This window comes from Eptesicus fuscus, chromosome 16 (assembly GCF_027574615.1).
Source record: "Eptesicus fuscus isolate TK198812 chromosome 16, DD_ASM_mEF_20220401, whole genome shotgun sequence".
Taxonomy (NCBI): domain Eukaryota; kingdom Metazoa; phylum Chordata; class Mammalia; order Chiroptera; family Vespertilionidae; genus Eptesicus; species Eptesicus fuscus.
Window position 1 is genome coordinate 34,268,272 of NC_072488.1, and position 24,661 is coordinate 34,292,932.

Genomic DNA, 24,661 nt, shown 5'->3' on the forward strand with positions numbered 1-24,661 from the left:
GTTTAAAGCTTCCAGCATAAATAAATCTAGATTTTACGGTGGTGTTTGGGAGCCTCTATTGGTGTCTTAAAATCAGTGTTTTAGCTCCACCTAACTTTTGCAGGGTTTATTGTGTGTGTTTTGTGTGTGTGTGTGTGTGTGTGTATGTTTTTTGTTTTTGTTTTTTTGTTAGTTACAGTCTGGCATATAAGTGTCGGTTTGTTACGTGGGTGGGTAATGGTATGCTTTTAATTAAGGAGGCAGAGATGAAATTAAACCACATCAAGTGGCTAGTGTTTCTTTAATTTCAGATTGTGGGTCCCTTACCCTGAGCACAAGGAGTTGGGCTAGACAATGATTCCCCTTTAATGGTTATGGCTGAAAAACTCCATCTCGTGACCAGCTTCATAATTGATTAAACACAACTGTGGACTCCCATGATCAGGAAGTGCAATTTTGCTGGTGTCGCTTCAAGTCTAAAATACCTCCAGGGTAATTACAGGCTCTGAGGCAACGCAGAAGGCTTTGAAGTAGGGAAAGAAAAGATTAGGGCGGCCAGAGGATCTGTGCCTGTTCGTTTGTCCTTCATGGCAAAACCTTGAAAGCCTTTGGGGAAAGATGCCTCTGTCTGCAAAGACTCCGGATTCGGGACATCCCTGTCTGGCTGCAGAGTAAAGGACGGCGGTGTCCCAGGTCATGGCAAGCTTCAGAGGTCACCGCACATCCCCCAGGAAAGGCTGTTGGCTCCCAACGCTCGATTCACGCAGCTCTGATTCTTGTTGCCTCGGGTCTGTTTGCCCGACTGGCCGAAACTTGAGCCATCCACTCGAAGCAGGAAGAAGTGCACTCTGTCTGACCAGCTAAATTATTTACCTTGATAGCAATTATCCAACACTACAAGCCACACTCCAAAGGCCTCTTTACAGTTCACGCAGAGAGGATACAAACCTTTTCCAGAAATGAAGAGACTGAAGGGCTCTTTTTAATTTTTTAATTAATAATAGGTTAGAAGTAAAAACCATTATTAGTGACAGTACATAATGGGAAAGCCAGGCCTGCATGGTTAAGAGGCCCATTGAAGGAAATGTTAATGAATTGAATTTGAAGTTCTTCATAGTCAACCTGGAGACAACTAATGGCTTCAAAGTGGAAAAGTGAAGAGTTATTAAATGTTGTATATTTATTGCACTAATAATCAGATTGCCAGAGGCTGGGAGAGATGCAAATATCAGCCCAAGTCCTGTTTAACCATTAGCTGTGGAAATGCAAGAGATTCACTGGGGGGAAGTTACTGTATGCAAACATTTGCCAATGCCACTGTGATGAATAGCTCACAGATTAGGGCCATAACTACTCCAATCCCAGGAAAGCCCATTTCAGCAGAGGATAGAATCGTAACTTAATTTTTTTTACTGGCACTTGGAGGGAGACAAGGACAATATTTCTGGCAGCTGCCATTTTACATAATCTGGTGTTTTGTATTAAAAATTAAAAACACAAAAGAACCACCCACCCTTCCAGTTGCCCAGGTTTGGGGCTCTCCCAGGAGGAGCTGAAACCCCTCAGGTCCTGGCACATGCTCTTCCTAAAGCAGAGGCCCTTCTGAGCCAAAACTGCAAAGACCCTCTGGCACCTCCGTGATCATGTCTCCCAAAGAATGATTCACGATCCTGAAGCAAACCTCGGAGCAGAGAGACAGACTCTGAAGACAGAGCCGGAATTCTGGACCTGGTGTTCGGGATTTGCCACTTCCTAGCTGAGTGAGCCTCGGAGAGTCATTTCAATCTCTGAATCCTCATCAGCAAAATGGGGACAATTATACCTACCGTGCAGGTTTGGGTCAAGGATCGGTGACAAATTGTGCCAAGTGCCTAACAGCGTGGCTCTGATATAGCAAGTCATTGTTTCCGGGGCTTCCCTAGAATCAGTCCCTCACGTGAGGATGAACATGTGTTTGTGATTTGCTGAGAGAATGTGCCCAGGGCAAATCGGGATGGGAATGGGAGAAGCAGGCTAAGAAAGGGGAGATGGCCAGAAAAGGACTTGCTTTCAGTGAGGTCCCCTGGGAAGTAGTTTCACCCCAACTCCCAGGGGAACTCTAGACTGTAAGTTATGCCTCAGAGTCACTCAAAGGGAAGACACTGGGCATGCATATTCCTGGGCCTGTGAGTCATTGGTCAGGGCCTCCCTGAGAAGATCTGAATTCCCAGGTACTGTTCGGTTCTCCAGCCGTGTGGGCAAAGCAGGCTCTGGCCATGAACTCCGAAGCTAGGTCTCCAAAGGAGGCGCTGTTGCTAACTGTTGGAAGCAGAGTGGCCAGGGGCACACAAAAATGGTAACAAAGGATCCGAGGGCATTCAGGCAGAGTGCCTTTATCATCCCCTAGACTCTAGGGCCTAGAGGGCTCAACCCATCAGAGCTCTGGTTATCATTAGCATCGACTGTATTGCGGATCTGGGGGTTATCCCACAAGCTCTCTCTCCGTCAATCTCTCAGTTGACTGTGGAGTGATGAAGGAAAGGGATCCAGAACCTTCCTCCCTGAACTCAAATCAACAGGGCTGCAGTGAGCACTCGCTGCGTGCTCTTCACCACGCTGAGTCCTCGGGGGAAAGACACACTGACATAAAGTGTAGGCTCCACCCCAGTCCCCTGGGGAGAGGATTTGCTAAAATTAAAAGTACAATAGCTTCACAAGGTAAGAACTCATTCTTGGAGACAACAGAATAAAATCAAGAAACAGAGCAGTTCTCGTATCTACTGCCATCGGTGAAGAAAAATGGTGCCGGTAGGGTGTGTTTTGAATATGGGAATTCCTAAGAGAATAAGCAGGGATCCAGACCAAGGGGACTGAGGGCCAGGTTTAGGAAACAGCAAACAGGCCCTAGAAGAAGCATCGCACTCTCTCCCAGGACCCCCCTCCAAAATGTCACCTGTGCCATGGAGAACCCTGCATGACAATGAAAACCTGGGCAAGTATCTTCCTTAGAGCCGGTGATTCAGAGCTACCAACACTAACAGCAGATCAAACTGTCCAACTGCAAGGATCCTTAGAGATCATTCCATCGAAAGCCCTTGTTTTATGATAAGGAAATTTAGGCATGAAAGGTTAGCAAGTTACCATTTGCCTAATTTAATGATCTTTGCATTGTTCCACGTTAAAGCTATAAATATAAGATTTGCACATGTCTAAGAACAGTTTCCTTTTGCCCCCATAAACCAGGGGTTAGTAAACTACAGCCTGCAGGCCAAATCCTGCTTGCTGCCTATTTTGGTAAGTTTTACTGAAACACAGCCATGTTGTTCATGTATGTGTTGTCCATGCTTTGTTCACACTATAGTGGCAGGGCTGAGTCGTTATGACAGAAACTGTGGCCCATAAGGCCTGAAATATTTACTATCTGGACATTTGCAGAAAAAGTGTGCTGACCCCTGCAGGAGGTAGGCATCACCAAATGAACCCGCCTTCTACCTGGGGTGGTGAGACTGGTGATTCAACCAGCTGGCTGTCTAAATGCCTCGCTGAGTAAGCCTGAGTCACCGAGGAAGGCGTGGTGGTGGAACTGGCTGGAAGCTCTGCTGAGGAAGCTGGCATCATAGAAAAGGCCAGGCCTGCTTTTTCAAGGTCAGCCCACCCTGGGGCAGACAGGCCTCACACACCACATGGGCCACCAGGTTGGAGGGCCATCTTAGTCCACTGCAATGCATGAGTCAGTGAGGAGACCCTCAAAGTTGCCTTCTGGCTCTGTCATTCAAATATCAACGAGGGGACCTTCTGGCTCACTCCCTAGCACCGCACTGCTTCCCCCTCCGCCATTCTCACGAAATGCTTCATAAACAAAGGTGCACACCTGTACCCTGCTTCAGCACCGCTAGAGTCACCCCTATTTCATTCACAGAATAACTGCAGGCATTTAGCAAAGGCAGTCCATGATTCTCACTGCTCAACAAGATTACTGGGATTTGCTCTCTATCTGGTCAGGCTGATTCTTGGACAAAGGAAGGTGTGTTTCACAAAACTCCATGCTCCAAAGAGTTCAAGCTGTACATTACTAGCATTCTACCTACAGAGAAGCAGTCCAAGGTGCTATATAGGAAAAGCTTCATAAATGCTATTACTTTTCTAGCAGATAATATGATCCTAAAGATTGATACGTGATTCAATTAATGTGCTACCTTTCTGTGGACACCTTGGGGTGGCTCAGAAGCCAGGTAAAGCCAAGTTGTTTGCAGAGAGCATTCTAATTGTATTGCGACTGGGGCATATTTTATTTGTGCAAACCTACAATGCTTACATAAAAGGGAGCTTATCTCTTGAGAGTCTTGGAAGTCATATCATCACCAGAATTAATAATTTAATAACATAATTATAATATAACCTATACATAATACTACATTATATGTTATAATGCAATTAATAACACAATACATTGCATTTAAACTTTTAAATTTAGAAGAAGTGAACAGATCATCTGAGGATCACTTCCTGCCTCCACGTAAGACTCAACTTTCAAATGAAACCCAGCATTCCCCCTCCAGCACCTCAAAAGAGGAGGTGAAATCACATCTGACAGCCTCAAGTGAGTCTCAGGTGCCACAGGCTCTCACACACTCAGCATCCCTCTGACAAGAAAGCACACTGTGGTGAGCAGGAAACTAACACTCTAAAGTGGAGAGGGTAAAAAAATGTCCCGCAACATCAGCTGGAAGGGCCCCTCTGAGACCCACGCCTGCAGCAGTGAGCAGGGCAACCAAGCCCTCTCAGAAACACTGATAAACTGTGATGTGTACAGCTGCTCCTCTGCCGAGGCCAGATCGAGGCCTGCAAGTTGCTGATGCTTTGGGGAAAGCTCCGGCAGGAAGAATGACTCCTCTGAGGCGTTGGATACCTGGCTGGGAAGGAAAGGCGGTGGTCGCCTGGGTAAACCTGGCTGGTGTCCCCACTCTCTGGAATGTCTGAATGACCATATTGCCCTATGGAGTATGCGCACCTCTGCATCCCACGTTTGGGCCAGTGGAATGAAGCGAGCCTTGAAGATGCTGGTAATGACCTTTCTAATAAGCCAAGCACCATTTACACATGCGGTTGAGGCTCCATCCTTTCCCAAGAGCTGCCCTGAGAAGCTGAGCACTTACCCCAGTGAGGCTGCCAGAACAAGAAGGGCTTGGAACTCTTCATTGGGGTCCCGTTTCAGACCCTTTTGCAAATCCTTTGGCAAGCCCTCAAAAGTAACGATTTTTATCTTTTGAGGGTAGATTTGATTCTTGGAGTGAGTCCAAGGTTGCTCAGAGCCCAGCCTAGCGAACAAGCTGGGGGACATCATGTAGGAGGAGACTGCTTCCCCTGGCTGGTTCCCATCCTGCTTCTGAGAGTGGTGGCAAAGGCCCGTCCTCCACCTGGAGCAATGGCAGCGTGGGCAGGAGTGCCCCGCATCGAAAGGCACGCTCCCTAAGATGTCATGCAGCCTGAGAAAATGGCAGTTCCATGATTTCAGTGCCACCAGGTATGCGAGGAACCAAAAACACACAAGTGGAATCTCAAACAATGTAGCGAGCTGTAAATGTCCCCAAATTCACAAGGCAAGGGAGGTCTGCAACAGCCAAGCTTTTGTCAGAGTTCAGGGAGCTATAGCCCAGGGGCCAACTCCAGCCCATCCGCTGACTGCCTGTTTTTGTAAATAAAGTTTTATAGGGGCACAGCTATGCCCATTTGTTTAGCTATTGTCTACACTGCTTGCACTCCTCAAAGGCCGCAATAGAGAACCTGTGGCCAGCGAAGCCTAAAATATTTACTATCAAACCCTTTACAGAAAGCTTGGCGACCTCAGTCCCTCCTGAGTCTGTTTTAGAGGCTAATTAAAGTAGGGAATGTATGGTGAGTAGACTTTCTCCCCGGTTTTCCTGTGACATTTGACCTTTTTATCTGTACGGAAAGTAATAACTTAAAATGTGGCGTATGCTTTTATTAGTATCCTAGGGCTGCCATAACAAATTACCACAATCTAAAGGGGTGGCTATTAACAACAGAAATTTATTTTCACAATTCTGAAGAATAAAAATCCGAAATCAAGACACTGGCCGGGATACACTCTCTGTGAAGACTCTAGGGAAGTAAGCTTTCTTGCCTCCTTCTAGCTTCTGGTGGTCACCAGAAACCTTCGGTGTTCCTTGGCTTGCACATGTCTCTCTCCATCTTCACATGTGTGTCTGCATCTCTGCATCCAAATTTCCCTCTTCTTATGAGGACACCGGTCATTTTGCACTTAGAGCCCAAATCCAGCCCACCCGCTTGGTTTCCACATGTCCTCATCCTAACTTGAGTACATCTGCAACAACCCTATTAAAGTCCCATTCACAGCTTCCAGTAGACGAGAATTTTGGGGGAGCACTATTCAACCCAGAACAACTTGGTACTTGGTACTCAACAAATGTTATTGTTTGCCCTTCATGATACATTCTGACCAATTTCCAAGTCAGTTGACCCCCTTCCATCCACAATGGCTCCGAAGAGCTTGGCACTGCGTCCTACTGTACACCCATGTCTGTTCTCTTCTACTTAGAAATATCTTCCCTCTTCTCAACTACCTGATATCACCCATTTACCTTCCTCCCGGAGAGTCACAGCAGGGAAAGCCCAGGAATGGCATTTCTCTTATTTTTAGTCCCCAAATCTTCACAACACTGAGACTTCCCAAATCTGGGCTCTGGCCTCAATGGATTCCTCTGATTTGTCTTATGGATCAGGCACTAAATCCCAGTCAATTCTTGGTTGGAACACAGTCACCGTCTAGCAAAGAGTGGCAAAGCTATACCAATTCTCTGCTTCTCTCTTCCCTGTGATTCTATGGTCATAATTATTTACTTTGCCATTTTAAATAATACTTGCCTTTGTCTAGTGCTACTGAGGAGTCATAAATGTTAAAGGAAATCCCTACCTGCCAACAGACAGTATCAACAATGTTAGGGTTGCCAGATAAAATATAGGACTCCCAGTTAAATTTGAATTTCAGATAAACAAAGGATAATTTTTCAGTATAAGTATGTCCCATGTAATATTTGGGACATAGTTGTACTTAAAAAAAATCATCCCTTATTTATATAAAATTCAAACTTATCTGGGCATCCTGTAGTTTTACTTGCTAAATCTAGCAACCCTAATTAATGGCCCTTTGGCTACTTATGAGTACAAAGGACCTCAGTAACTCTACAACGCAATATTTACCCCCTTAACCCTGCTGTCAGTACCTCTGAGGGGTCAGCTTTTAAGGCCAATTGTTATGAAATAACATCTGCAATGTGTTTCTCTTTTTCCTTCTGCATCTAAGGAGACTTCTCTAAGCATTCTGGCACCACAGTCTAGTGGTACCAATATCAGCATCAGATTGCCATCACTCAATAGCCATGCAGCCTTGAGCAAGTTACTTAACCTCTCCCTCTAAGCCTCAGTCTATTTATCTGTAAAAGAGGAATAACTAGGCTTGCTGTGATAATTAAAGTAAATAGTCCATGCAAAAGCACAGTTCTTGGCATTAGCAATCACCTAATATATTTCTATCATTTGGAATCACTATTACCCATCGGGCCTTATTGTGTGAAGGGGTGGGAGGATGCATTTGGCCTAGACTTCAAATTCACAAGGGCATCAAAGGAAGACTTTCCGCATGGTCTGCTGATGAAATTATACCTGGATACCCTAACAGGCTTGAAAGAATATGCTCACTATATAGCTTTAAACTTGTGTCACAGTGTTATTCATACTCTATGAGGGCATATTATTTTATAAATTCTGTGATTATCATGTGGATCACACATTTCCACTGCATTAGAATTTTGTTACCCTTATTTCTTACTTTGTATAATACTAAGTCCCTAAGAAACTACAGATATGCAGGGGCCTGTACTAAACTCTGAGGATAAATCTAGAAATCCACTGCTGGGGTAATGAGTGGAGGCCCCCTCTAGCCCAGGGCTTCCAGCCAGTGGGCACACAGGTATGGCTCACATGGGTCTCAGGTGAGGCTTCAGGAAGACTGGACAGGGCTGGAGCCCTAGGCCAATGCTCTATCCAAATATTATTATTTTATACTTGTACCATGACCTGAAAAATGTTGGACAGCACTGTTCTACCCTTCGGGGATGCTCATAGCTTTGCTACCTTGACACCCAAAATCTACCCCTGAGAAGGAAGAGGAGCTCTGGAATGGATCAATGACTAATTGAGTTCTTAGAGATGCACAATTTTGGTCTCCATATTAAGGGTAGAGCATTCATAAGGGGTGGAGTAAATGAAAGGTAAATAAAACTAGACAGGACCAACCCTTATTAGAGTGCTTCTCTTTTGTCTTCCTCACAGGGTTCTCTGTTTAAAGTTCCAACTAGTTCTGTAACTGACTAGAACATCTCACCCCTCCTGGTCCCAGAAGCCAGGGGAAAGAAGCGCCGATGGGCCATCTCTGTCCTGTGCTTTGGAAGGAAAGGGACTTATTTCTCTGATGTACCCATTTCTTCCCATTATGATAAGGGAGCTAAGATCCAAACAGCCTAGGCAGGAGGTGTATGAGCAATGCATGGGCTGGCTATGTACCACATCTGAGTCTCCAACAACAGACAGAGATCTGGCATGTCAACATGATGCTGTCAGGTGCAGTGAGGAAAGCATGGGTTGAACAATTCTTGGGATAAAACCCAACACAAAATCTGGTTTTGGAACTTTGGGAGTCATTTGAGTGCTCTGACCCTTATTTTTCTGGAGGTGAAATGGGAGTAACACTTTCCTCATTGGTATGTTGCAACAACTTAAGAAATCAAAGGAAAAAAGAAGAAAGCATAGCATCCCCCTGCTGATTCTAGAGGAATTTAATATCTATTTCTGCCACGTTCCTCCCTATTTACCCACTTCTCTCACAGAATCCCAAGGAAATACATTTCCACAGACCTGCTGTCCATAGAGGCAGACTTGCGCCCTTGGCTCCGCCTTCCAATTAGGTTTGGTTTGCAGCTGCCTCGGTTGTCCACTCCCCTCCAGCCTCACTCTCTCGCATTGCTAATGACCATGTCCTTACCACACAATGGAGATTCCCAGCTACAGCTATTTATTTGTCAGCATTTAGAATCTGATTTAACACTTGCAGTTTTTAAAGAGAAGTTTTCCCTATCTTTTGAAATATAAATATTTTAAACATATTTAGACAAAATAGCACCCTTTTGAACAATGTTCCTTATCCTCTCCTAATACTTCCTATTCCTAGGCTCTAGCCATCCTGCAGTTAAGACCATTTTTCTCCAAGACAAGCTAATCTCCCAAGATCACAAACCCGATCAGGCTTCTCCGTTTCTCAAACACTCTCAGCATCTCCCCAAGCACATTGGCGTGCCACCCAACGTCTTCTGTGATTCTGCCCAAACACATATTTCAGCTGTGGTCACTCCTGCACCAGCATTCCAACTTCAGCTCAAACGGAAATGATTACTGCACTTGACCCTCACTTACTTTTGCCATTTCTTTTTGCTGTTCCTCATTTCCACATGTACAATCCCTAAAAAAATGCCTTCCCCAATCATCCATGTTGACATTGTTCCCTTCTTTGAACTCCCAAAGCAATTAAAATGTTCTGCACTGAATGGTATTTAAATAAGTACAATAAAAATAACCACCTCAATGTTGTATATAGGCCTCACACTCCACAGTATCCTCTAATATTTACAGCTGTGTGATCTTGTCAATTGGATTATGATCTCTTTTCCAAGACAGAGGCTTTGCTTCTTATTTCTCTCTATGTTCTCTAGGGCATCTACCCAATACTTTGAACATAAAAATATATTCAATAAAAATTTGGTGAAGAATGAATGAATGAATGAATGAATGAGTTTCAATAAGGAAGTACCATAGGGAGTCAGAGGCTGTTGAGAAGCAAGGTTGATGACCTCAAAGTTCCTTTCACCCTCTTTAAAGAGTACCAGTCTGATGTTTATTGCTTTTTTTATGCTACATACTTGTCTCACACATATTTAATGTTCACATGCTATGAGCAGACTGAGTGCTGTGATGGTGTGATTAATGAAGAGACACAGAAATGTCCCTGCCCTTGAGAAGCTGTCATCTAGCAAAGGGACTTGAGGCACAGTCATAAATATATATTGATAGGGCAGCCTCAGGTGAACAACATGAGGCAAGGGATACAAGCAAATGTTCCAGGAGTTTGAAAGCAATGCAAAACTTCTAGTATGAGAGCCAAATTTATAGGAGCTAATGGGATTTGAGGATCAGTGACCCAGGTCAGTGGACCCCTGGAAGTTATGGATATGAAACAAAGCGCCCATTGTACTATTCCTTGCTATGAGGCGACATGTTCATGGATGAACAGATCCTGAAATGCGGGGAAAAGAGGGTCTTCAATATATCAGTGTCTCTATGCCTGGGAATCCTCATCTGTAAAATGGAAATAAAATGAGCTCCTCCTTAGAGCAGATATGATATGGAAAAGATATACTGGTCAAAGGTCTTCTGCTGCCTTCGGGACACCACATATGTCCAATAAATACCAGCTAGCACATTGTATTATAATATTTCCTCAACTTTAAGGTGCCATGGGTTGGAAGGTATGTCTTTGATTTAAAAACAGTGTTTTAGTGAGAAAAAGAAAGTAATGTATGAAGTCTGAAGTCTACACATAGACTCTAAGGAGGATGCTGACCACAGCTATCTTAAAATGCGAAAAAGCTATTTCCTAGACTTGAGGAAAAGACGGTGGGTTATTAGCATGTCCCAAGAGTCCACTGATTTGCTTAATTTCTTTGGAAATTTAAAGCTGCATCAAGTCCTTATAAGTTAGTGATCTCAGGATATTTGTGTCTTTCAAAGCAGGACCCTACAGCTCACACCTGGAGGATGGGTTGGGACCTTCACATGTACGTTCACACACACACACACACACACACACACACACACACACACACACACACAGATTCCAGATATGGAAACCCAGGAACAAATCACCCTGCACAGGAAACTTGCTCATTGTCTGAGCAGAATTGTGTTCTTTTAAAAATAAAACTGTGAGTGGGAGTGCTTGTGTTCTGGAATAGAGTCTCTTTCTTCCCTTCGTCCCATGTTCCTTGGCTACATGCTATTATGTGATATTCAGGACTGTCAAACCTTCTGGAGCCATAAGCATTTTTCAGACAACCAATCTCAATATGCATTATCAAAATTAGATCTTTTCTCTGCAGATGACAATTACATATTATACGGTTACACGTTTAGGAGTCTGTGACACCGTATTGTTAGACTTGGGGTATTGACTTTTAACAATATGTTACCTTATTATATTTGGTGTCGCATTATGCCTGGATTGCCGCATTTGTCCCGTGGCCCCACTCAGGCTGCAATTAGTTTCTCAGTAAGTGTCAAACAGCGCTGGGGAGGGGAAATAGAGGTGAAAGGTAACTTGGAAATGATTTTCTTTTGCAACTGTCATTTAACTATCCAGTTCTTCAACAAAAAAAACCCTTCAACTATTACAGAAAAAATGCAAAGGGTATGCTCATCAATAAGACTGCCTCTGAACAGAAGAAGAAATCCAGATAGGAGTTCAGATATTACAAAGATCTTGGATACCACCCCATGGTCACAAAAGAGCTTATTGCAGGGCAGGGGGAGAGAGAGAAGGAATAGGACGTCAGAAATCCCTGTATTCATTTCTATAAACACAAGCTCAATGCCGTTTAAACTCATAAACATGCTAAAAGGAGCGAGAGGTAGCCTGTTACTCTGTCATATATTTTTATAGTCCTTTCTGAATGGTTTCAGATTTGACATAGTAACTGCCTGTTACTAGAAATAAACTGTGTAGTCAATTCCATGCTGCCATAATTCACTGCCCAGGGTTGTTCAAATAGATTTAGTGATGCCCATGATGGACAGCAAGCCCCTGGATGTTTTCATTTTCACTCGGTGTGTGTAGTGCCTCTAGCTTACTGACCTCTGGAGGTCTGGGAAGAGAGGGCCTTCCTCGAGTGCCATTGCTCCCACCAAGTCAGTAAGAGACCTACCCCCACAAGAAACAAGTCTCTTTGGGTCTGCATGCCTCCCTCTGTGTTTCTACAGCTTGACAATCACTGTTCCCATTAGTGACCTGCTTCTGAAAGAGTCAATTAAACCAAGGTCACACCACCACCCAGCAGGCATTAGGTGCCTGGAAAGTAGCAATACCTCATCTCCTTGGCTGGCATTTTCTTTTGGCTCAAGACTTTGGCTGCTTCTCTACCATGTCATGCACCCAGATGGAAAGGGAAAAATCCATTCAGCCATCTGGCTGTTTCTGTCTACACAATGCCATGCATCTGGGGCCATCTGGGAGACGGACTGAATTTTTTCACTTTCTGCCTGGTTGTTTGGTGTGGTGTAGATGCAGCCCTTGACTAGGCTAGAGTACTGCATAACCCCCAGCCCTACATGAAAGGCTGAAAAAAGAGTCCAGGACAATAAGGCCTCTAGCACTATTTGGGAAAATGAATTGAAACTTTGTGAATAGCAGCATAATACAAACTGCAGGAAATAATAAAAGCTAAGACTATTGTTTATTAGACAAAGCAAACACGAGAACTCAATCAAGTGATTATTTGTCAACTTAGTTTGCCCCAGACAGCTAGCACAATATTCTCAAGGGCATATTATTATAATTCTTTCCTAGGGTTGGACATTAGTCTAAAAGACATCTCAAATGGACTCCTGTGCTTAGATTTGTGGTTGAACTTGAAAAACATGTATGATTTCTGTGCCCTAATTAGTATCTCCTATAAGAGACTCCCTGCTTCTCAGTTAGTTCTACAACAAATAATAGAGAAATTTATGAAACACTTCCCAAGAATCATGTTCTACTTAAGAGAATTTACATTCAGAAACTTGGTGTATTAACAACATTAAGAGCTTAAGAGTATGGGGTGGAGGGCTGAGATTAAGGGGTGTATAAATTATGGGAAAATTTAAATAGCCATTGCGCAAATGAGGGTTTCCCTGGTATTGCAATTAAACACCTTGGAATTCAGGGATGCTTTCTCTTCCCCCAGCTCATTTCTGAAGCTTGTCTCTGGCAAGGTCTGGCAGCTTTCCCTTAGCGTCCATCTCTGCAGACAGCAATGCTCAACTCAGTTCCTAGGGATTTCTTCCCTATAATGTTGAACAAAATATAAAAATGATGAAAAATAAGAACAGATGTGGAAAAATCATGATTGAAATATCCAGCCTAGAGTGGGCAGAGTGGAGGCGAGGTCAACAGGCCATCATGACATGGACTCAAGGACTTGAGCCCAACTTTGGCTTTGAAGCCAACTTTAGAGCTGTCAGAAAAAGGATGGAGGGCATTTAGGGCCCAGAGGAAAAAAAAAAGGAAAGTAAATTTATGAAAGGTAGACTTAGAGGATAAAAACAAATTCCTTGCTGCTTCTATCCCAGCATTATGAGCAGGAATCCCCCTGCACACATTTAAATGGCATGTTCACATTTTATGAATCAGACCCTTAGTTTTAATTGCTTCTTAGACTATAGGCCAATTAAGGATGGGTCAGAAGGGCAGGGATCACTCCCACAGGCTCTGAGGTTCTGAGAGGTGGAGCTTGCTTAGCCTGAGGCATCCATTCACACTTGTATTAAAAAGGAAAAAAAAGAAAAGAAAAGGCTGAGTACACCATTAAACACCTCTGGTAGGAATGCTTACTTTATATGGGCTAAAAGCAAAAACCGGAGACCAAAAGTTCCCCTTTGGCCCCATCTCCTGCTTTCAAATAAAACCAATTACAACATTTCTCCTTGTCAGAGCCATGGAAAACTAAATACAAATATATACAGACTCGGTACTGTATCTTGAGAAACTGCCAATAAATTTGCAAGTCCTCCGAGATCTCCTCTCTATTTATCTATAATTGATCCTCTGCACCTTTATGCAAGACAGAGGTTAGAGATTAAGAGTTTTTAAAAAATATTACACGTAATACTAGCTGCATAAGATACACATCTTAATGGACTCCTAGTTCCCACAAAGCAACTCCAATATTGTAAATTACTGAAGTAAGTAATAAGACTTAACGGGAAGAAAAATAAAATCTGCTATTGAGCCATACATTATACTTTACGTACCTTGACTTAAGTATAGAGTACTTCTCCTGTTTTGTTTTCACATAAGAAAATTAAAAGTTGGAGAATTTATACAAAGAATATATTTTACCAAACATTTCCAAAGTTTTTAATATCAACTTCAGATCTGATCTCTGGTTTCCTGGGACAGTCATCTGCACCCCACATTTCAGTGCTGAACATCTCAGTGCTGAACATGTTCATTTTGAGGAGGCCAGGGGAGTTGGTGAGAGGGTCAAGCTAAACAGCACATGACCTAGCAATGGCAATGGTATTTCTCACTTACAGGTCACTGGTTAAATCTCACTCCAGTCAGTGGGACCCCAAAGCCCTGACCATTTAGTTGCTCAGGGATCTGGTGAATTGAGTTGCTATGAGAAGTCTGGTCACCATCCCAGCTGGACATCTAATCAGAACAAACGGATTGTTCATAACTCATCCCTGTTCCTCCTGGCTACCCGCCCTCCCCCGATACTGTTCTAGCTGTGGAGCCCTGACCAAGAAACCCCAAATGACTGGACCTGGAGTCAGAAACCCTGCCCTCTATTTCCAGAAATGTAAGCTGCTGTGCTATACCTACACACACCGTCATGAGGGAGTCTAGTCACCATCCCTGGTCTCAGAGGTAAGTCGCATGCATTCTCTGTGTATGCTATTAATCCATCACCGTTTGCTGATGCCATATTTGCCTGTAATTTTTTTCTTCATTCAATGTACAATCCACACCATTCTGTAGATAACCAACTAATTGAACAATATCAAAAATAATTTCCCAATTTATGATAAACTTTACAATGAAGCTTCCTCATTTTGCTAATGAAGGAAGGAAGCATGGAGATAAAAGGAAAACGATGTATTAGATTTTGTTCCTGTGCCACTGAAATAAAATAGTAAACCAGCTTGGCAGTCACTACAGGCGCCCAGCATGTGCTCATTAACTCTTTGCCAGGTACAAAGGTGTCCTAACAGCTCTGTTTTAATTCCATGATCCGGCCCATAATCCAGTGCTAAACAATAATTAGTATTGACTTGTTAAACAGTAGTTGAAGGCTTCCTTTAAGCGCCTGAAATATACTTTAAGTTCCACAGACAGAGAATCAAAGGAGGAGGCATAGTTGGAAGGAAAGAGAGGGAAGCGTGATGGCATTTTAATGTTTTTAACTGTAAAGAAAGAATTGTTCTCCCACCTAAAAACTTTGCAGGTATTTATGCATTGTTTCCAGACCCACACTGGCACTTTATTCCACCCCAGGCCTGCTCTTCAGTGCCATTGTGCAAGAAACTCATTTATTCTCTAATAGCTTGCCCCACCCCTCATTCCCTTTTACCTTGTCAGACTGACCAAATGTTGGACAATTTTCTCCCCTCTTCTATTATAGTTTAAACTCTTTTCTGCTAATGGCTCTTTTCATCCTATATATCAAGGTTTATTTAAAATGAGCAATGAATGAAGACCTCCAGCACTGCAGATTTTCCATGGTTTCCTTTGTTGTCCAGTTGTGTATTTGGATAAGCAAGATGGGACACTGACCACATTTGCTGGGGAACTGCTGAACATGCCCATTTGGGCAGAGGAAACGATGGGCATCACACTGTGATTTGCTTGCTAGAGAGGCATAGGCACACTGCAGTGCTGGGGGCCTCCTCACGTTGCACACCACCCAGGTAGTGCACCTGGGCATGCCATCTCTTCCTGGTACACCATGAAAACAAGGCAAGCATTGGATAGAAAGTATGTCACACATTTATTGATTCATGGCATTTCCATTAGCTTCATTCCTTTTGGCCCTGAGAGGTTAAGGATCCTGATACTGTTCCTTTCCTTGGATAACTCAGACCCCTATGACAAAGGGACATAGGATCCTTCTCACACAGATTGCAAGTGCCAGACTTACAGTCCCAAGCCAAGTCAAATAGATGTCCACTGAAGTGTGCATCCATCTATCCATCTGTCCATCACACAGTATTTTTGAGCACCTTCTAATAAGCTTTAGAGAAGAATAAAGATATGGGTTCTGCCATAAAGATATGAGCTCTGCCTTCAAGCAATCTTACAGCCTGCTCATGGAGAACAAACCATGGACCAGGAAATCAATTCACAGATCAAGAACATAACTAACAAAGAGCCAAGGGTGAAAGCATAGGTGTTTAGAAAGAAGTAGTATTTAAGAAGGTGGTGGCGTTCAGATCACGCTTCTGGAAGCTGTGGGCTTGTATGAGGCTTTGAGGAATGGGCATTCTTTTTAAAAGAAGAGGGGAGAGAAAAGGGACCATGCTAGACACAGAAGCAGCACAAAGATTCAGACGCAGAATCAGCTCTTTGTCTTCCAGAACACAACAAATAATAAAGTACACTAGTAGAACACTTCACATTTTATAAAACACATGCATGTCTCTTACCTTATTTGCTTCTCCCACCGATCCTGTAGGGTAAGCATGACAGAAAGATTTTGTATAAAACAGGGCTAAGTGAGGGGAAAAGTCACTGTACAAAGTCACTATATTAATTTCTAATAAAATCAATAAGGGATATCCTGGGAAGTTAAGAACAGATGAAAGAGAAATTTAAGATGAAGAATAAACACGCTGGATGGACTGGAATGGTTGTAGAAAATGAAGAAGGAGGAGAACGTAAGACTTAGCAAATTTTTCCAGTGCTGACAAGGAGAGTGGCATTATTCATTAATGGTGAGTAAGGATGGAAGAGCATCTGGAGAGAATATAAAAATGATGATTTTCCTCTGTATTTAGTAAATTTGGGGGGACTATGAAAACTAAAATGAAAATGGCCAGTAGATAAGTTATACATAGACACCTGGTGTTCAAGATCAGAGGCAGATTGGAAACAGATTTAGGAGTCATTCACATAAATGTGGGGTCACAAGTGGGAAATAGTCAAGCATTAAACATGGACATTCCATGCAAGGGGCAAAAGAGGGAAGAGTGGTCATTTAATTAAGACCCATTATGTATGGAAGGTCCTTGTCAAAATGTAAGAATAACGTGTGGAGGTTCATGGATCATAAATTGAAAATGAAATTGAAAAAGATGGGATCTTAAGGCTTCTTCAGTCCCACCCCTTCATTTTTCCAAGGAGGAAACTGATAGTGGAAGATAGTGGCTACACCATAATTTATTAATCCATTAACATCTAACAATCTCCGTATTCTAATGAAATAATTTTATTAACTAGCTAGAAGACACATAGCATAGCCTGAGGGGCAGAAACACTGGAAGTCAATGCTTTTGTTGGAAGTGGCTGGGTGGGAATGGGAAGAGACTATCCAGATCATGGAATACTATCTAGGGAGGGAAGAGTTGATGGGGACGTCCTAGGAGAAAGGAAGAATCCCAGGGCATCCAGAGGGTAGAATGAGTTAGGGCTAGCAGAGAAATGGTCATGAAAAATGGAAGAGAAGAAATATACCAACAATGCTTCCTCAGCATTGCCTTGTGCCATTGTGGAAAAGGCTAAAGGTGAAGTCTTAGATACTGTTTAACATGTGCAGTATGAGCCGATCTGTTCAGTCTTGCTACCACTAGCTCTAAAAGAGATGGTATAAAGAGAATTACTTTGAAAAATAGCATCTCACATCTACACAGAGATGGAAGAATGGAGTTCATCCAATTTATGGAATTTTATCAAGCCAAAAGGTTGTGTTGAGTATCACAAAGAGCCAGAATTTGGCATGGAATACATGTAAGATGAGTTGTGTGATCCTGGGCAGGTTACTTCACTTTGTAGAACCTCAGTAACCTCATGTTATAAATGGATATAATCTATCAACCTCACTGGGTTATTGAGAATATAAATAAGACTAGAGGCCCGGTGCATGAAATTCATGCATGGGGGGGAGGTGTCCCTCAGCACAGCCTGCACCTTCTCCAATCTGGGACTCCTCGAAGGATGTCCGACTGCCCGTTTAGGCCCGATCCCGGTAGGATCGGGCCTAAACGGGCAGTCGAACATCCCTCTCACAATCCAGGGCTGCTGGCTCCCAACTGCTCGCCTGCCTGCCGTCCTGATTACCCCTAACCACTTCTGCCTGCCAACCTGATCACCCCCTAACCACTCCCCTGCCAGCCTGATTGATGCCTAAATGCTCCCCTGCCAGCCTGTTTGCCCCTAACTGCCCTCCCTGCAGGCCTGGTCACCCCTAACTGCCCTCCCATGCAGGCCTGGTCCCCCCCAACTGCTCTCCCCTGCAGGCCCGGTCGCCCCCAACTTCCCCTCTCTGCTGACCTGATCACCCCTAACTGCCCTCCCCTCAGGCTTGATTGCCCCCAACTGCCCTCCCCTGCTGGCCATCTTGTGGCAGCAATCTTGTGTCCACATGGAGGCAGCCATCTTGTGTGTTGGAGTGATGGTCAATTTGCATATTACTCTTTTATTAGATAGGATAATGGATGAAGTGCCTGGTACAAGGTAGGCTATCAATAAATATGAACCTCCTTTCCCAGAGATATTTCTTAATAAGATATTGAATACATACGACATACATATATAGACACACACACAAACACACATACACACCATTCATATTTCCCAATAAATTATTTCAGGATTTTAGCTTTAAGAGAATATTCACTATATAGAAAGAAAGAGACTACAACTTGAATGGAATGTGATCCCGTAGAAGCTACTTGTGGCATAAATAGGGGATTTCACTGGATGCCATCAGCAATTATGATGAGTATAAACCAGGGAGATGGGTCAACCTAAAATACATACATATATACATACATACATACAGCCTAGTCACCCTAAAGAAGAAGTTTAATTTAAAGAATAAATTTCCAGACCAACCTCTTTTTATCTGGGTGCAATTTTTATACCTGCAATTAGCTCCTTCAGCCTTCAATCTAAGAATCAGCTGGTTAATTGTGCATGTAAGTGGCTAATGGCTTTAACTGGGGGATGTTGCAGGCCTAGAGGATCACACACTTTTCTTCTTCCACACACATTAGTTTAGTTGTTACATATTATGAACACACCTATACACACATACACCCAAGAGAAGTAAGAAAGAAAGAAAGAAGAAAGAAAGAAAGAAAGAAAGAAAGAAAGAAAGAAAGAAAATATAACTTGTAATAATACTTAAAGAGGAATAGCATGAAATAACTAAGCCACGATGTATTAAAAAGAAAAAAGAAAAAAAAAAAAGAGTAACCCTAAGAAATATTATCATCCTGGATGATGTCTCAGCTGGAGGGCTTGAAAAGTATCTATGAATGTTTTGGCATCAAACTGAGTCCATAATAAAAAATGAGAGAATGATGTAGAGAATCCCATTCCAACAGCCACTAGATTACTTTGGTCTTAAAAGAGTAACTCTCATATCTCAGAGAGAACAAGGATGGTCCAGATTACTCAGCGATCAGGAAAAGTGAGTGGAGTAAAATGACAGAAACAAGTTTTTGTGTTCAAGGTTGGGCAACCTGTATATGGCACACTATCTCTACTCTCTAACTTTAAGCAGACCTGATGCTCCAAATACTACCCACAGTCAGTTTATTATGCAAGTACTAACCAGTATCTTGAGATAAACACCCCACCTCCTCCTTTGTCATGTAGCTTTGGACTTGCCTTGACCACCCAACACTCTGGACGGGGCTTCAAGCTGCCCCTCAAGAATATCAAGGGCATTTTCTCCATCAACTCTTCCTACTTTGAAAGGGCTGACTACTTTTGGGTCATACATAGAAGTGTTTGACCTTGGATTTTCAGTGACCCAAATCTTGATTCAAACCGTGCTCCAAATAAGCATGCCTAATCACAACTGATAGAAGAAAATAAGCCACTGATCCCAGTTTTAGAGTTATTTCCAATTAAAATATTGTTCAAGGCCTCTAGTTGCATGGGAAAGTCTATCTGCTTGGGCAGCTGGGGACCTTGAAGTCCAGCAGACTCAGCAACTTGTACTTAAAAGGTCAAGGACTTCCCTGTAGATCACACTCAATGTCTCTATGTGGACCTGGTTTAATAGGACGGAGCACATAGAGCCTTGCCCAGTACTATTCCCATATGAAGGCAATGTCAGAGAGCTGGCCTTGGGAGTCAGAACTAGAAACCAGAATGCATTGCTTTAGAGCTATCTGAGGAGGACAAGGCAAGGTGGGGTATTGCAAGTGGGGGGGGGGGAGGGACTCTGGACCTTATGAAAGGGGAGGCACTAATAGTGGAAGAACTATTAGTTCTTCAACACTGATTAGTTGCCTAATCTTGGGTAACTAACTTCACACTTTCAAGGCTCAATTTCCTCACCCATATAATGGGATCAATATTAAGACCTTTCCACATATTCAATTCATCTATAAAAAAAAACATTTATTAATCCTCAACTGTGTGCCAGACAGATCATGAAAATAACCAAAGGGGCATATGTGAAAGTATTTTGCATATTTTTATATTTGTCATATACATTTAATAGACTTTGTTTTAATTTAGAGTTTAATGGACCATCTGCCAATGGACCAAGAAAATTCAAGAGATACTAGATGAGATTTCTAGGACAAGATTTATAGAATTGCACATGTCACTTTAAAGGAAACTTCTGAGGCAAAGTCCAAGATTGATCAAATTCATTTTGATGCCCGCCTACATCCCATTTCTGAAGTTTCTTTCTCCATTCTTTATGCTTCCTTCATCCGTGTTCTCAACCCCTCATGATAACCCCAAGCCCTCTAAGCAGTGCCCCAGTCTTGCTTGCCAGCTTTAAGCAAATAAATTCTTTCTTTCTACTCATCAAAATTCCTCTGTCCTGTGTCCCACTCTTTTTTTTTTTAATCGTCAATGTCCAGTCACATTTATTTAAATTTCTTCTTTTCCCTTAGTCCAGCATTCAACACCATCCAGAATCTCTCTCTAGTCTAGTGTCCCACTGATCTCCCTTCATGCACATTCTCTTCCTGTTAAATGGGACTCATCCCTCCCCCAATACCCCTCAAATGCTTCTGCTTCCAGGCTGTTCCATGGCTGGTTGTCCTACACAACAGTGTCATGTGTCTAAGTCATCCCCATATTTTTAAAATTTTTTCTTTATTATTGAAAGTATTAGAGATGTCCCTCCTTTTTTCCCCCCATTGATCCCCCTCCTCCCACTCCCATCCATTCCCCAGGCCTTCACCCCACTACTGTCTGTGCCCATGGGTTACTCATGTATTTGTATAAGTTCTTTGGTTGATCTCTGTGTCCCGCTCTTTTAGGTCCTGCTTGTTCAACAGGCTGAATTCTGATGACACTAATTCTCACCATGGTGTTAATGACTGATAGATGCCTATTTCCTTTCTCTGGGCCATGTGCATTTTACATAGCGATTCCTGGAGAGTCCTTGCTTTGGGGAAAAGAACAAATTGAATACACCCAGAAACTTTCTCCTCTGCATAAACCACACCATACAAGTGGCTGCCAAATGTGTCTCTGCAGAAGACTGCATAAGGTTCTTGCTCTGTGTCCCTTGGGATGTCACTAGGGACAGAGTGAAGAGATAGGAGAATATATGTTTGACACCTCAACTACCTGCAAATTGCATACAGATGTCAGTTTTCAGAGGGGGTGCCCTAACCTCTTCAGTCTCCCGCCCTGTGCTGGTCCGGCTGGGGCCTAGGCAGCAAGTCACCGGAGTTCATTTTCTCCCTTGAGTTCCAGAATTCAACTCTCTTCCCCACAAGCCGTCATCATATCATCAGGGGTTTCTTGTTACAATTTAATTTTTCTCAGTTGCACACTGGGGTTCTAATCTGCATCACACCAGCAGTAGGAACATTTTTAAGCTTAATTTCCCAAGACACTTTTAATATATTTCCAGTAAATTGTACCTCAACCTGTCCAGCTGGGTCATTTAACAGTGACACACCCACTGAACCTTGAGAGCCCTTAGAGATTTATCTCCAGGCTTTTCTAACAAAATCCTGTCCCCAATGAGGGGATAAAGCTTTCCTTTAAAAAAAAATTTTTTTTTTTAATTTAGAGAGAGAAAAGGAGAGAGGGAGAGAGAGAGAGAAACATTACATTGCTGATGTGAGAGCAAAACAAGGATCTGCTGCCTCCTGCACGCCCCCCACTGGGGATTCAGCCAGCAACCCCGGGCAGGTGCCCTGACCAGGAGTGGAACCGACAACCTTTCGGTGCATGGGATAATGCCCAACCACCTGAGCCACACCAGCCAGGGCAGGGACACACCTTTCCTAATGTCCAAGTGCTACGGGAATAGAATGAGGACTGCCCACCAGAGAGGGCTGGGGCCGCTCTAAGCCTCTTTATGGGAAAGCCTACACACAGCATTAGACAAAAGGGGTTTTGAAGATCCACACTGGAATTATACCAGCTTTGGGGGAAGCTGCATTCAAAAAGAAAAAAAAAAAATAGCCGGGTGATTACTTAAAGCCCTAAAACAGACGGTATAGTTTATCCAGCATTTTTAGCCAAATTCAGCACTGCCTTCAGTGACTTGTAAGCACGCTGCCAAATGTAAACAAAGTCCTCCTAGGACAGGAGCCAGTGAGCGGTCGCCCCTGAATCTGCAAAGTCAGAAAGAAAATATAATTAATCACCACTCGTTCCTAGCCGGCTAGTTGGAATAACACCAGTGAGAAAAAGTGAAAAGTTAACAGGAGAATTTGGGGGGGAGGGAGGGGGGGCAGTTCCTTCCTCTACTTTTAAGAGCTCGCTTTGTGCCATTTTGGATCCAAGCCCGTGAAATAGACAAGGGTTTTGTTTTTGTGAGTTTTGGTTTTCATTTTTCATAATCCAGTTTATTTGACCTTTATTTTTCTGATAATAAGGGGAAAGGGAGAAAGTGGCTTAGACATAGTCCTCAAAAATACAGCCAGCCGGTGAGACCAAAGGCCTGGGAGGCCAGGGGTCAGGGGTCAGGACAGCAGAACAAACCCCAAGGATGCCTGGCAGCCCCTCACATTTCACTCTCCAAGCAGGCTTCTCTCTCCTCCCTCCCTCCCTCCCTTTCTTCCATCCTCCCTTCCTTTCTTCCACCCTTCCTTCCTTCCTTCCTTCCTTCCTTCCTTCCTTCCTTCCTTCCTTCCTTCCTTCCTTCCACCCTTCCTTCCACCCTTCCTTCCTTCCTTCCTTCCTTCCTTCCTTCCTTCCACCCTTCCTTCCTTCCTTCCTTCCTTCCACCCTTCCTTCCTTCCTTCCACCCTTCCTTACTTCCTTCCACCCTTTCACCCTTCCTTCCTTCCTTCCTTCCTTCCTTCCTTCCTTCCTTCCTTCCTTCCACCCTTTCACCCTTCCTTCCTTCCTTCCTTCCTTCCTTCCTTCCTGTCTTCCTTCCTTCCTTCCTTCCTTCCTTCCTTCCTTCCTTCCTTCCTTCCTTCCTTCCTGGTTTTGTTTTAATGTCTTCCCTTCAGAAATTGGAGGAGGAAATAAATGCAGGAATGGGGTGCTCCGCTCTCAGTGCCTGGTGGGAAAGTTGACAGCTTCCCTGCTTCCTGGGAAAGACAGAATTCCATTTAGTCCCGCAAATAAAGAAAGGTCCTTCTGAAGGATGCATTTGGCTCCTTTCTCCTGCAAATTCATCGTCAGTTTGTTACCCTGAGCTTTGATGTCCCCCCACAGCAGGCGCCATGGCAGTAGGCACCCTTTCAGGAATGGCCACAGAGGTCCCTATTTGCTGACAAAGCCAGGAAGGGGAAGTGGGGAGTCACACTCAACAGCACCCTCCCTGCTGCCCCCCATCCAATTCATGAAAATTCTGAAATGTTGGTATCTTTGCTGCTGCTTTTCATCAATGCCATTTAAGTGAATTTAGAACAATAATTTTATTAAAATGTTTTAGATGCCATATCTCCAATCCATAAAATTTATTGTACCTTTATGCAAAATTATACTGGAGTTGAAACATATAAATCAATTTATAAGGTCTAATGACACACAAATGCTTAAAAACTAAAGGCAATGTAGTAAATTCAAATTACCATTACAAATGTAAGCTTTGTAGTCAGTGTGTGACCTGCTAAGGATTATATTTAACTCCCCTGAGAGTGGTTTATCATAAAACTTTATACTTTTATTACAGTGAATTATTAAGTCCTCCATGACATGAGTCATTCCTCGTACTGACTATGGCTTTTTTAATGACACTATAATAGACATCTTGCTAATAGCAGGAGGCTTGTTACCTCTGCAGTGAGGAGAAGGGGTGGGAGGCGGAGGGAGAGGAAAAGACAATACAGGACACATGCATGGAAAAGCATGCTTCCCAAGGGACTCGCATTAACAATCATACAAAGGAAATGTTGGGAGCTTAAAAACTCAGACCCCTCCATGTTCTGTCCTGGGAAAAACACTAGCTTATTGCCTCAAAGAAATTCAATTTAAAAGTCACATGTGGAGAAAGAAAAACCGTTTAGATTTTCCTGAGCAATTTTAGTTTTCCATCAGAACTTTAAAATCCTCTCCCTGCTGCTAGGCCACAGATACGCTCCCTTTTGTTCTGATATGCTTTTCGCTAATAACAAATCACTGGGATCACATAATGTGCGGTGACCCACTGCTCATAAACACGACTTCCCTGCATGCCCGCCTCCTCGCAGG